The 15,180-nt window shown below is 43.2% G+C and overlaps 1 long non-coding RNA gene across 1 annotated transcript; it reads right to left on the reverse strand.

The window, feature by feature from the left end:
• Nucleotides 1-317: 317 nt before the first annotated feature.
• LOC106610158 (uncharacterized) lies at nt 318-3,233 on the reverse strand. The gene is made up of 2 exons (XR_001329860.3): nt 3,056-3,233; nt 318-1,099 (listed from the first exon to the last, which is right to left on the reverse strand). It is a non-coding gene; the product is annotated as an uncharacterized LOC106610158 (long non-coding RNA).
• Between the last annotated feature and the right edge of the window lie 11,947 nt (nt 3,234-15,180).

Here is a 15,180-nt window from a genome sequence, read left to right on the forward strand (position 1 = left end):
GTTGTTCCACTGGATATCATAAGGTGAATGCACCAATTTGTAAGTCGCTCTGGATAAGAGCGTCTGCTAAATGACTTAAATGTAATGTAAATGTAAAAATGTATGTAATGGGGGATTGATAGTCAGCAAACAATGCGCACAATGAATACGAAACAATGAATACCCACGAAATGGTGGGAGAGAGCGCATTCTGTAGAGAGACGTGCCTTGTTCATCTGAGCCACAATCACAATATTCTTTTACTGTGGCATCCCCGCAGCCTCCTCAATGAATTAGTCCACTGAGACATGTGCAAATCACACAGGTGTGTCGTGAGCCATGAAACAAAATGTTTTATTTGCGACTGCTCGACAAAAAAAAATTTTTCAATACAGTCCCTTTTTGTCATATAGTAGGCTATTCAATATAACGCACCCAGACCTTAAGAAAGTTGCACAGTATACTCTTAATCTTGTAATAAATCAAATCTAGTGATACATAACTTGACATTTCTTCCATCCATTGTGATATTGTGGGAGCATAACCAACCTTCCAATTAATGGCCATGCTTTTCTTAGCCACTATAAATGCTAGGTTACACAGTTTCTTCTGATAACAGTCTCTAGTATCTACATTTCCAAGCAAACAAAAACAGGGAGAAGGGAGAATCTGTAGACGTGCTGAGAAAAAAGAACATATCCTTTGCCAGAATTCAGCCAGCCTTCACAAGATCATAGCATATGCAAATGTATCCCCTTTTCTTTTTTTACACTTCCAGCAGTGGAACTACGTTTTTGAGAGCATATTTTCAGTTTCACTGGTATAGGATGTTCTATGGATGGTCTTAAACTGCAGTAATTTGTCTGAGATTATATGAACATGACTTGGCATTCAGACATACACTACATGACCAAAAGTATGTGGAAACCTGCTTGCTGAATATCTGATTCCAAAATCATGGGCATTAATATGGAGTTGGTCACCCCTTCACTGCTATAACAGCATCCACTCTTCTGGGAAGGCTTTCCGCTAGATGTTGGAACATTGCTGCAGGGACTTGCTTCCATTCAGCCACAAGAGCATTAGTGAGGTTGGGCGATTAGGCTTGGCTCGCAGTCGGCTATCAAATCAAATCAAATGTTATTGGTCACATACACATGGTTAGCAGATGTTAATGCGAATGTAGCGAAATGCTTGTGTAGTGCAGTAATATCTAACAAGTAATCTAACAGTTCCACAACAACTACTTTTAAACACAAATCTAATTAAAGGGATGGAATAACAATATGTACAAATAAATATATGGATGAGTGATGACCGAGCGGCATTAGCAAGATGGCATAGAATACAGTAATGCAAGATATGTAAACATTATTAAAGTGGCGTTATTAAAGTGACTAGTGATCCATTCATTAAAGTGGCCAATGATTTCGAGTATGTATGTAGGCAGCAGCCTCTCTGTGTCAGTGATGGCTGTTGAGATAGAAGCTGTTTTTCAGTCTCTCTGTCCCAGCTTTGATGCGGACGTCCTGACCTCGCCTTCTGGATAGTAGTGGGGTGAACAGGCAGTGGCTCGGACGGTTGTTGTCCTTGATGATCTTTTTGGCAGTCCTGTAACATTGGGTGCTGTAGGTGTCCTGGAGGGCAGGTAGTTGGCTCCCGGTGATGCATTGTGCAGACCGCACCACCCTCTGGAGAGCCCTGCGGTTGTGGGCGGTGCAGTTGCCGTACCAGGTGGTGATACAGCCCGACAGGATGCTCTCAATTGTGCATCTGTGAAAGTTTGTGAGGGTTTTAGGTGACAAGACAAATTTCTTCAGCCTCCTGAGGTTGAAGAGGCGCTGTTGCGCCTTCTTCACCACGCTGTCTGTGGGGGTTGACCATTTCAGTTTGTCTGTGATGTGTACGCAGAAGAACTTAACTTTCCACCTTCTCCACTGCTGTGCCGTCGATGTGAATATGCTGTTGCTTCCTCTGCTATTTCCTGAAGTCCACGATCATCTCCTTTGTTTTGTTGACGTTGAGTGAGAGGTTATTTTCCTGACACCACACTCCGAGTGCCCTCACCTCCCCCTCCTTGTAGGCTGTCTCATCGTTGTAGGTAATCAAGCCCACTACTGTTGTGTTGTTCGCAAACTTGATGATTGAGTTGGAGGCGTGTATGGCCACGCAGTCATGGGTGAACAGGGAGTACAGGAGGGGGCTGAGCATTCAACCTCGTGGGGCCCCAGTGTTGAGGATCAGTGAAGTGGAGATGTTGTTTCCTACCTTCCACCTGGGGGTGGCCCGTCATAAAGTCCAGGTCCGAATTGCACATGGCGGGGTTGAGACCCAGGGCCTCAAGCGTAATGATGAGCTTGGAGGGTGCTATGGTGTTGAATGCTGAGCTGTAGTCAACGAACAGCATTCTTACATAGGTATTCCTCTTGTCCAGATGGGATATGGCAGTGTGCAGTGTGATGGCGATTGCATAGTCTGTGGACCTATTGGGGCGGTATGCAATTTGAAGTGGGTCCTGGGTGGCAGGTAAGGTGGAGGTGATATGATCCTTGACTAGTCTCTCAAAGCACTTCATGATGACAGAAGTGAGTGCTACGGGGTGATAGTAATTTAGTTCAGTTATATTTGCCTTCTTGGGTACAGGAACAATGGTGACCATCTTGAAGCATGTGGGGACAGAAGACTGGGATAGGTCGAGATTGAATATGTCGGTAAACACACCAGCCAGCTGATCTGCGCATGCTCTGAGGATTCGGCTAGGGATGCCGTCTGAGCCTTGCGAGGGTTAACACGTTTAAATGTCTTACTCACGTCGGCCACAGAGAAGGAGAGGGAATTGCGACTACACTTTGTCCCTATACTGACATTTCGCTTGTTTGATTGCCATGCGGAGGGAATATCTACACTGTTTATATTTGGCCATATTCCTAGTCATCTTTCCATGGTTAAATGCAGTTGTTCTCGCTTTCAGTTTTGCACGAATGCCACCATCTATCTACGGTTTCTGGTTAGGGTATGTTTAATTAGTCACAGTGGGTACAGCATCTCCAATACACTTCCTTATAAACTCACTCACCAAATCAGCATATAAATCGATGTTATTCTCTGAGGCTGCCTGGAATATTTCCCAGTCCAGGTGATCAAAACAATCTTAAAATGATTGGACAGATCAGCGTTGAATAGTTCTAGTCACGGGTACATCCTGTTTGAGTTTCTGCGGAAAGGACGGTAAGAGCAAAATGGAGTCATGGTCAGGTTTGCCGAAGGGAGGGCGGGGGAGGAGGGCCTTGTATGCATTGCAGAAGTTAGAGTAGTAGTGATCCAGTGTATTGCCCGCACAAGTGCTACAATCATTATGCTAATAGAATTTAGGTAGCCTTATTCTCAAATATGCTTTGTTAAAATCCCCAGCTACAATAAATGCAGCCTCAGGATATATGGTTTCCAGTTTGCATCGAGTCCAGTGAAGTTCCTTGAGGGCCGTTGTGGTATCGGCTTGAGGAGGGATATACACGGCTGTGATAATATCCGACGAGAATTCTCTTAGGCGATAATATGGTCGGCTTTTGATTGTAATGAATTCTAGGTCAGGTGAATAAAAGGACTTGAGATCATATCATATCAAATCAAAGATTATTTGTCACGTGCGCCGAATACAACAGGTGTAGGCCTTACAGTGAAATGCTTACTTACAGGCTCTAACCAATAGTGCAAAAAAGGTATTAGGTGAACAATAGGTAAGTAAAGAAATAAAAACAACAGTAAAAAGACAGTGAAAAACAGTAGCGAGGCTATATACAGTAGCGAGGCTGTAAAAGTAGCGAGGCTACATACAGACACCGGTTAGTCAGGCTGATTGAGGTAGTATGTACATGTAGATATGGTTAACGTGACTATGCATATATGATGAACAGAGAGTAGCAGTAGCGTAAAGAGGGGTTGGTTGGTGGCGGGACACAATGCAGATAGCCCGGTTAGCCAATGTGCGGGAGCACTGGTTGGTCGTGCCATTTGAGGTAGTATGTACATATGTACATGAATGTATAGTTAAAGTGACTATGCATAAATGATAAACAGAGCGTAGCAGCAGCGTAAAAGAGGGGTTGGGGGGGCACACAATGCAAATAGTCCGGGTAGCCATTTCATTACTGTTCAGGTGTCTTATGGCTTGGGGGTAAAAACTGTTGAGAAGCTTTTTTGTCCTAGACTTGGCACTCTGGTACCACTTGCCATGCGGTAGTAGAGAGAACAGTCTATGGCTGGGGTCTCTGACAATTTTTAGGGCCTTCCTCTGACACCGCCTGGTGTAGAGGTCCTGGATGGCAGGCAGTTTAGCCCCGGTGATGTACTGGGCCATACGCACTACCCTCTGTTGCAGGGGCGGAAATCCCGGAGGGGACGGGGGGACACGACCCCCCCATCCTGGGAAAAATATGATTTGTCCCCCCCAATATATCACTGAAACATAACTATGTAATTTAAGTAATATTAATAATACGCAATGAAAGCAATTGTGCTGATTATAGACACTTAATAGCGAGTTTTTAAGTATCAAAAGATTGCGACCCCCCCACCCTTTGCCTCACAATGGTTTGATCCACTGCCAGTTCCTTAGCTTGCTAGGTAACAGAGAGGTTGTATCTACTGTCTGAAAGGCACTCAATGCACGTAACTGACGTGAGGTTAATCCAGTCAATCGCGCACACACACACTAGCTGAATATGCAGAGCTAGTGCGCAAATATGAACTATTAAGCTAGCTAGTACCTATTCCATTTATGTGGTGTCGTCAAAGATGGAATCTTTGCTATCGTCAATTTATTCCAAGATCAGCATGCAGATGATGTAAGTTAGTGCTTCAAAGTCCCTGTGATAAGGTTAGCGATAAACTGAAATCCAAACTGAACAGAACTACACTCTCTTCTACCATTGTCTTAAATATATTTAATGGTCTCGTTGCAAAAGCTAAATTGTCGCAAGGGAACTTTTATTTATTTATTTTATTTCACCTTTATTTAACCCGGGTAGCAAAGATTATAGCTAACACCACTGAAACTGAATTGGTGCTCGTTAGCTTTGCAAATTCAGCTATTGTTGGAAGCCAGCCAATACGAAACAAACTATTAAAATTACAAAAGGTTGCAGCATATGTTGTGTAAATGGTGAACTCATACAGCTGTCAACTCTTGTCATTTTAATCCGTTTCACATTTGCTAGCTACCTTTTAGATCGAAGCCCAAATAGAATGATTGAAGATGATAGAAGCCCATCTCCTACTGTAAATAACCTACACACTGTGTGTGTAGCCAGCCAGCCAGCCAGGTAGAAAAATGGCAGAAAAATAAAAGACGGACATCAGAGTATTTTTCAATACACCAAAACGCATAGTAAGAACCCTAGTAGCCTAATATCTCAAAGACTAGTTGATAAAATGTTCATAAGAAATAAATGAAATTCTAATGGAAATGTTTCACAATGATGTCATTAAGCAGAGCAGGCAACAGATGGCACACAGACAGCAGAGTTGGGGACAGATATGCAGGGACAGACTGGCAGAGACAGGGAGTCTCAGGTAAGTTTGTTGAGTCTTTGTTTGGCAACATTATGAAAGGTTCTCAATTTTTTGGACTTGTAAAATAGGAACATAATTGGAAAATGCCATGGATACCCCCACTCTCAACTTAAACTGGTGACTGAACTAAGATTTGTTAAAGGCAATGGTATTGCTGTTGTGATTAGTTGTGTAGTTTTGGGTACCGATAGTTAGGAGTACGGCAAACACCTGATTTCTTTGGTTCCTCAATATACATTTACCATATTACAATGTAGGCTATGTGTTACAGCACTACTTTTTGTGTCCCCCTCAGGAATTGCTCTTGAGAAAATTTCATGTAATTGTCCCCTCCAAAGTTGATATTAGATTTACGCCCCTGCTCTGTTGTGCCTTGCGGTCTGAGACCGAGCAATTGCCATACCAGGAAGTGATGCAACCAGTCAGGATGCTCTCGATGTTGCAGCTGTAGAACCTTTTGAGGATCTCAGGACCCATGCCAAATCTTTTTAGTTTCCTGAGGGGGAATATGCTTTGTCGTGCCCTCTTCATGACTGTCTTGGTGTGTTTTGACCATTCTAGTTTGTTGGTGATGTGGACACCAAGGAACTTGAAGCTCTCAACCTGCTCCACTACAGCCCCGTCGATGAGAATGGGGGCGTACTCGGTCCTCCTTTTCCTGTAGTCCACAATCATCTCCTTAGTCTTGGTTACGTTGAGGGAAAGGTTGTTATTCTGGCACCACCCGGCCAGGTCTCTGATCTCCTCCCTATAGGCTGTCTGATCCTGTATGTTGTTACACCATGAGTCGTTAATCATAAAGCATACTCCCCGCCCTTCTTTATTTCGTTAGAGATGTTTATTTCTGTCGGTGCGACACATAAAGAATCCCGGTGGTTGTACCAACTCCGACAACAGATCCCGAGTTCCATGTTTCCATGAAACAGAGAATGCTACAATCCTGGATGTCTCTCTGGAAAACAACCCGTGCCCTAATTTCGTCTACCTTGTTATCTAGAGACTGGACACTGGCGAGTAATATACTCAGAAGCGGTGGGTGGTGTGCACGCCTTCGAAGTCTGACCAGGAGGTTGCTCCGTCTACCTCTCCTGCGGCGACGTTGTTTTGTGTTGGCCTCTGGAATCAGATCCAATGTCCTGGGTGGTGGTGCGAACAAAGGATCCACTTTGGGAAAGTCGTATTCCTGGTCGTAATGTTGGTAAGTTGATGTTGCTCTGATATCCAATAGTTCTTCCCAGCTGTATGTAATAACACTTAAGATTTTCTGGCTAACAATGTAAGAAATAATACAGAAAAAATGAAATACTGCATAGTTTCCAAAGGACTAGAAGCGAAGCGACCATCTCTGTCGGTGCCATTACAAAGGTGTTCGATGGGGTTGAGGTCAAGGCTCTAACAAACCATTTCTGTATGGACCTTGCTTTGTGCACGGGAGCATTGTCATGCTGAAACAGGAAAGGGCCTTCCCCAAACTGTTGCCACAAAGTTGGAAGCACAGAATCGTTGAGAATCATTGTCATTGTATGCTGTAACATTAAGATTTCCCTTCACTGGAACTAAGGGACCTAGCCCGAACCTTGAAAAACAGCCCCAGACCAATATTCCTTCTCCACCAAACCTTATAGTTGGCACTATGCATTCGAGCAGGTAGTGTTCTCCTGGCATCCACCAAACCCAGATTTGTTCGTCCAGACTGCCAGATGGTGAAGTGTGATTCATCACTCCAGAGAACACGTTTCTACTGCTCCAGAGTCCAATGGCGGTAAGCTTTATACCACTCCAGCCGACGCTTGGCTTGTGTGCGGCTGCTCAGCCATGGAAACCCAATTCATTAAGCTTCCGACCAACAGTTCTTGTACTGAAGTTGCTTCCAGACGCAGTTTGGAACTCGGCAGTGAGTGTTGCAATTGTTACAGGCTATGCGCATCAGCACTCTGCGGCCCCTTTCTGTGAGCTTGTCTGACCTACCACTTCGCAGCTGAGCCGTCGTTACTCCTAGATGTTTCCACTTCACAATAACAGCACTTGCAGTTGATCAAGGCAGCTTTAGCAGGGCAGAAATTTGATGAACTGATTTGTTGGAAAGGTGGCATCCTATGATGGTGCCACGTTGCAAGTCACTGAGCTCTTCTGGAAGGCTGCCTATGTTTGTCTATGGAAATCGCATGGCTGTACGCTTGATTTTATACATCTTTCAGCAACGGGTGTGGCTAAAATAGCCGAATCCACTAATTTAAAGGGGTGTCCACATACGTTTGTATACAGTTGAAGTCGGCAGTTTACATACACTTAGGTTGGAGTCATTAAAACTCATTTTTCAACCACTCCACAAATTTCTTCTTGACAAACTATAGTTTTGGCGAGTCGGTTAGGACATCTACTTTATGCATGACACAGGTCATTTTTCCAACAATTGTTTACAGACAGATTATTTCACTTATAATTCACTGTATCACAATTCAAGTGGGTCAGACGTTTACGTACACTAAGTTGACTGCCTTTAAACAGCTTGGAAAATTCCAGAAAATGATGCCATGGCTTTAGAAGCTCCTATTTAGACTAATTGACATAATTTGAGTCAATTGGAGGTGTACCTGTGGATGTATTTCAAGGCCTACCTTCAAACTCAGTGCCTCTTTGCTTGACATCATGGAAAAATCAAAAGAAATCAGCCAAGACCTCAGAAAAAAAATTGTATACCTCAACAAGTCTGGTTCATCCTTGGGAGCAATTTCCAAACGTCTGAAGGTACCACGTTCATCTGTACAAACAATAGTACGCAAGGATAAACACCATGGGACCACGCAACCGTCATACCGCTCAGGAAGGAGACGCGTTTTGTCTCCTAGAGATGAACGTACTTTGGTGCGAAAAGTGCAAATCAATCCCAGAACAACAGCAAAGGGCCTTGTGAAGATGCTGGAGGATACAGGTACAAAGTATCTATATCCACAGTAAAACGAGTCCTATATCGACATAACCGTGAAAGGTTGCTCAGCAAGGAAGAAGCCACTGCTCCAAAATCGCAGTAGAAATGCCAGACTACGGTTTGCAACTGCACATGGGGATAAAGATCGTGCTTTTTGTAGAAATGTCCTCTGGTCTGATGAAACAAAAATAGAACTGTTTGGCCATAATGACCATTGTTATGTTTGGAGGAAAAAGGGGGAGGCTTGCAACCCGAAGAACACCATCCCAACCGTGAAGCACGGGGGTGGCAGCATCATGTTGTGGGGGTGCTTTGCTGCAGGAGGGACTGGTGCACTTCACAAAATAGATGGCATTATGAGGCAGGGAAATTATGTGGATATATTGAAGCAACATCTCAAGACATCAGTCAGGAAGTTAAAGGTTGGTCGCAAATGGGTCTTCCAAATGACCCCAAGCATACTTCCAAAGTTGTGACAAAATGGCTTAAGGACAACAAAGTCAATGTATTGGAGTGGCCATCACAAAGCCCTGACCTCAATCCCATAGAAAATTTGTGGGCAGAACTGAAAAAGCGTGTGCGAGCAAGGAGGCCTACAAACCTGAATCAGTTACATCAGCTCTGTCAGGACGAATGGGCCAAAATTCACCCAACTTATTGTGGGAAGCTACCCAAAATGTTTGACCCAAGTTAAACAATTTAAAGGCAATGCTACCAAATACTAATTGAGTGTATGTAAACTTCTGACCCACTGGGAATGTGATGAAAGAAATACAATCTGAAATAAATAACTCTCTAATATTATTCTAACATTTCACATTCTTAAAATAAAGTGGTGATCCTAACTGACTTTAGACAAGGAATTTTAACTAAGATTAAATGTCAGGAATTGTGAAAAACTGAGTTTAAATGTATTTAGCTAAGGTGTATGTAAACTTCCGACTTCATCTGTATATAGTCCATTAATCAATATCATGTTGTGTACTGACTGTGCACTATGAAAGTGTAGTCTGTAGAGCTGTTTATACTGTGTCAGTGAGGAAGAGTGGGAAATTAGCTAGAGAAACTGACAGATCAATAACATTACATTACTGAGTAATATCAAAACTCACATTGCGGTGTCAAAAAACGTCTCCAATCATTTGGCCGCTGGGTTCATCGTTTGATTCAGGTCTCGTGTGATTGAGGCAAAAATAATACCTAAAGTTAGTGAGCAAGCTAGCTAACCATAGCCACTTTTTGGCTAGCTCTAATGGGGCATCAACTGGTGAAAACTTGGCAAGTTAATTTACTTCTGTTGAAATGGGACAAAAATCCTACGAAACATTTCCATACACTCAACAGCTGTTAGATACTGCTATCTGACATTTATTTAGAGAATAGAGCTGGGGGGGGGGGGGGGGGGGAAGACGTTCGGAACTGCAGTCAGGTAGAGACCCTGGTGAGGACGATGAGCACGCAGATAGATGAGCTTCCCTGAGACTGTTTGTGCAGAAATTCTTCGGTTGTGCAAACCCACAATTTCATCAGCTGTCCGGGTGGCTTGTCTCAGACCATCCCGCAGGTGAAGAAGTCCAATATGGAGGTCCTGGGCTGGTGTGGTTACACGTGGTCTGCGATTTGTGAGGCCGGTTGGATGTACTGCCAAATTCTCTAAAACAACGTTGGTAGAGAAATTAACATGAAATTCTCTGGCAACAGCTCTGGTGAACATTTCTGCAGTCAGCATGCCAATTTTTTATGTATTTATTTATTTATTTATTTATTTATTTCACCTTTATTTAACCAGGTAGGCAAGTTGAGAACAAGTTCTCATTTACAATTGCGACCTGGCCAAGATAAAGCAAAGCAGTTCGACAACATACAAAAACACAGAGTTACACATGGAGTAAAACAACATACAATCAATGATGCAGTAGAAAAAAATAAGACTATATACAATGTGAGCAAATGATGTGAGATAAGGGAGGTAAAGGCAAAAACATTTTTTTTTTAAATTGCACACTCCCTTAAAACTTGAGACATCTGTGGCATTGTGTTGTGTGACAAAACTGCACATTTTTACAGTGGTCTTTTATTGTCCCCAGAACAAGGTGCACCTGTGTAATGATCATACTGTTTAATCAGCGTCAAATTTGTGGGAGTGGAGTTGCTGGTCAAAGATAAGTCAAAATAAACAAAAATAAAAAGTATGTTTGAATGACACTGAGGGCCAATGCTGTTACATCCAATGCATGTTTGCCTGAGGCTGATGCCGTGCAGGTGCTTGTATATTGTCTACATATGCATATACACACGCTCTCATTCAAATGCACACGTGTAAACACATGTCAATAGTGCCACACATGCACTCAAACATATACAGTTTTGTTGTCGATGATGCCTTTTGTTTTTGCATTGTTGTTGTCTGTTTTCCTTTGTTTTTCCTTTTTTCTCTCTTTTTGTTCATTTTGTTGGTTGTTGGTGTATTGGGGGACGGTGGCTTGGAGTGGGGAATCGAGGGAGAGGTATTTTATTATAATATTTTTTTTCGGGGGGGGGCGTCTCGGATGGTTGAGGGGCAGCTCTCTGGGAACTGTGGGGGAATCTTGGAGGGTTGGCGGTCTGGCGGTTGGGAGCTTGAGTCGGTAGGTCGCCAGGTTCAGCTCTGCGTTTTGACTTGGTGAGAGACCTGTCGACGTGCCCTTGGGCAGGGTGTTGACCCTGGTTGCTTCTGTGGGTCGCTCTGGATGAGGGTCTGTTAGATGACTGAATGTTATGTAAATGTTGAGTGGCTTCATTGCAGGTAGATTGTATGTTGTAATATTCAAAAATAATAATTTACAAATAAATTGGGCACAACATTTGAGAGATCTGTTTTTTTTGTGCATATGGAACATTTTAGGGATATTTTATTTCAGCTCATGAAACATGGGACAAACACTTTACATGTTGCGTTTGTATTTTTGTTCAGTATATAAATAGTATATCAAGAAGTTATGCAAAGTGTTACCTTACATCTTTGCCACTTTAGTTTCAAGTGTACCATTGAGTATTGACAGTACCTAACCTAACCACCTCTTTTCCCCCAATCACGCTCTCAGGTGAAGGACATTTCACTGGAGGCCACAGGAGCTAAATGTGCCCGTTTATTTCAGAAAGGCTTCCCTCAGCTATTCAATTGCTTACATGTACACCCTTATTTATCTCCCATACCAATTATAACCTCCTCTTTCTCGTCAGTCTGCAGATGCAGAGGCTGCAGGTCCTGGAGGATCGTCTCTGGTCAAGTAGGAGAGGACTGAATGGACAACAGTAGTGTCGAAAAGGAAAATTGTCTAAAATTGAAGTGGAGGATACGTGTATGTCGGTTAATTAATAGTTTATTTTCTTGGGATGCATTTGTTGAGTAAGGATGCATATGTGGGAGACCTGTTTGAGGTGTCAAATTGTGAAGTATGCGCTGGGAAAAGTGGAGTCTCAGAGTGACCAGGAGCAGTCTTATTTTGATTGATTGTATTTCTGAAGAAAAGAAGAAGATTGCAGTGGGCCTCAAAAGAATATACGGACAAGAGAAGTATTGTACTTTGAACTCTCAGAGGTGATGACGAATGTTCAGGTTGAATATCTGAAGAGAATTCCTGGTTTGGTTGGTGCCCGGCATTTGACCCACTGGGTGAATGTAGAAAAAGAAGAAAGTCTGTCGGTCCTGTTGTTTTTTGTTAAAGAGAACCTACCTACACATGTCAAGCTTGGTTATGTAAGATACGCTGTAAGAGATTTTGTCCCCAAATCATTGCAGTGAAAAAAAATGAAAGGATTTGGCCATGTTTCAAGTGTGTGCAGACGGACGGAGTATACTGAAGAATTGCGTGTAGAAAGACGACAGTGTTGCAATTGTGGTTGGGATCCGAATCCCCAGTTCCTGCAGTGCCCTGTAAGGGTGAAGGAGATTGAGGTGGCAAAAGTTAGAGCGATCAACAGAATTTCCTATGCGGAGGTGATTTATTAAAAGAGTTGAGCAAACAAGTGACGCTAGTGAAGATATGGTAGTGAATTGATTGAATCAGATGACTCATTCATTGCAAAACCCATTGATATATTGCCAACTACTTTAATCTTTTTTTAATTGGCAAGATTAGCAAATTTAGGCATGACATACCAGCAACAAACACAAGTCCAAGTATATCTGACCAAATTATGAAAGACAAGCATTGTAATTTTGAATTATGTGAAGTGAGTGTGGAAGAGTTGAAAAAATTGTTGTCTATCAACAATGACAAGCCACTGTGGTCTGACAACTTGGATGGAAAATTACTGAGGATAATAGTGGATGATATTTCCACTCCTATTTGCCATATCTTCAATTTAAGCCTACTAGGAAGTGTGTACCCTCAGACCTGGAGGGAATCGTCATTCCGCTACCTAAGAATAATAAAGCCCCCTTTTACTGGCTCAAATAGCCGACCAATCATCCTGTTAGCATCCCAAAGTAAACTTTTGGAGAAAATAATTGTTTGACCAGGTACAATGCTATTTTACAGTAAACCGACTTTCAGCACACTTATAGGGAAGGAAATTCAAAAAGCACAACACTTACACAAATGACTGATGACTGGGTGAGAGAAATTGATTATAAAAGATTGTGGGGGCTGTTTCGTTAGACTTCACTTTTTAACCGCACTATCAACAAGGCAGGTCCTGGAGACCCTAGTTTTGTCACACCTGGACTACCGTTTATTCGTCTGGTCTGGTGCCACAAAGGGGGACTTAAGAAAATTGCAATTGACTCAGAACAGAGCAGCACGTCTGGCCCCTGGATGTACACACAGAGCTAACATTAGTAATATGCATGTAAATCTCTCCTGGCTCAAAGTGGAGGAGAGATTGACTTCATCCCTACATGTATTTGTGAGAGGTATTGACATGTTGACTGCACCGAGCTACTACATAGAACCCAGTGGCGGTCGGTGCCGTTTATGATGAGGGAGGACAATTTTCATGAGCATGGCCTTATTTCTATTACAGCATATTGGATGACTGTCTTTTAAAATTGTTATTATTTATTTTTTTTAACACCCTTTTTTCTCCCCAATTTCGTGGTATCCAATTGGTAGTAGTTACAGTCTTGTCTCATCGCTGCAACTCCCATACGGACTCGGGAGAGGCGAAGGTCAAGAGCCATGCGTCCTCTGAAACACAACCCAACCAAGCCGCACTGCTTCTTGACACAATGCCCATCCAACCCGGAAGCCAGCCGCACCAATGTGTCGGAGGAAACACCGTACACCTGGCGACCTGGTCAGCGAGCACTGCATCCGGACCGCCACAGGAGTCGCTAGTGCGCGATGAGACAAGGATATCCCTGCCGGCCAAACCCTCCCTAACCCAGATGATGCTGGGCCAATTGTGCGTCGCCCCATGGGCCTCCCGGTCGCGGCCGGCTGCGACAGAGCCTGGGCTCGAACCCAGAGTCTCTAGTGTCACAGAGACCACTGCGCCACCCGGGAGGCCCGGATGACTGTCATTCATATTCCATACACCCAGTTCAAAGTACAGTGGTTCCTCCTTTAAAAGTTGCGTCATACTGTGGCATATCCTTGCAGGCTGCTGCAGCCATATTGTATTCCTTTTCACATCTATGCACTCTCCTCCTCTTACCTTTTCCCTTCGTTTGTGGACTTCGATGCACAACACATCAGCTGTACTGTATGTGACCAGGCAAAACAACCTTTCCAAACTATATCATAACCGCTACACACAGCCTACATCGTTGTCACCATATTAGCTAAAGTAACGTCATCGTCAACAAGCTAATGCAGTAAGGTTAAAGTGTATAGTCAGTAAGCAGTTTAGTCAACTAAAATAATTTGTTCTAAACTATTCAACTATTGTTTTTCTCTCTCTTTGAGTCAACTACTCACCACATTTTATGCAGTGCTAGCTAGTTGGAGCTTATGCTTTCAGTAAAAGATTAATACTCTGATCCTTTGATTGGGTGGACAACATGTCAGTTCATGCTGCAAGAGCTCTGATAGGTTATAAGTGTAAGTCTATGGAAGGGGGTGAGAACCATGAGCCTCCTAGGTTTTGTATAGCAGTCAATGTACCCAGAGGAGGATGGAAGATAGCTGTCGTCGGGCTACACCATGGTGCTACCCTACAGAGTGCTGTTGAGGCTAGTGTAGACCTTCATTTCAAAACAGTGTGTTTTAATCAATAACTTGGTGACATGAATATACACTGCTCAAAAAAATAAAGGGAACACTAAAATAACACATCCTAGATCTGAATGAATGAAATAATCTTATTAAATACTTTTTTCTTTACATAGTTGAATGTGCTGACAACAAAATCACACAAAAATAATCAATGGAAATCCAATTTATCAACCCATGGAGGTCTGGATTTGGAGTCACACTCAAAATTAAAGTGGAAAACCACACTACAGGCTGATCCAACTTTCATGTAATGTCCTTAAAACAAGTCAAAATGAGGCTCAGTAGTGTGTGTGGCCTCCACGTGCCTGTATGACCTCCCTACAACGCCTGGGCATGCTCCTGATGAGGTGGCGGATGGTCTCCTGAGGGATCTCCTCCCAGACCTGGACTAAAGCACCCGCCAACTCCTGGACAGTCTGTGGTGCAACGTGGCGCTGGTGGATGGAGCGAGACGTGATGTCCCAGATGTGCTCAATTGGATTCAGGTCTGGGGAACGGGCG

Source organism: Salmo salar, chromosome 08 (assembly GCF_965601325.2).
Source record: "Salmo salar chromosome 08, fSalSal1, whole genome shotgun sequence".
NCBI lineage: Eukaryota > Metazoa > Chordata > Actinopteri > Salmoniformes > Salmonidae > Salmo > Salmo salar.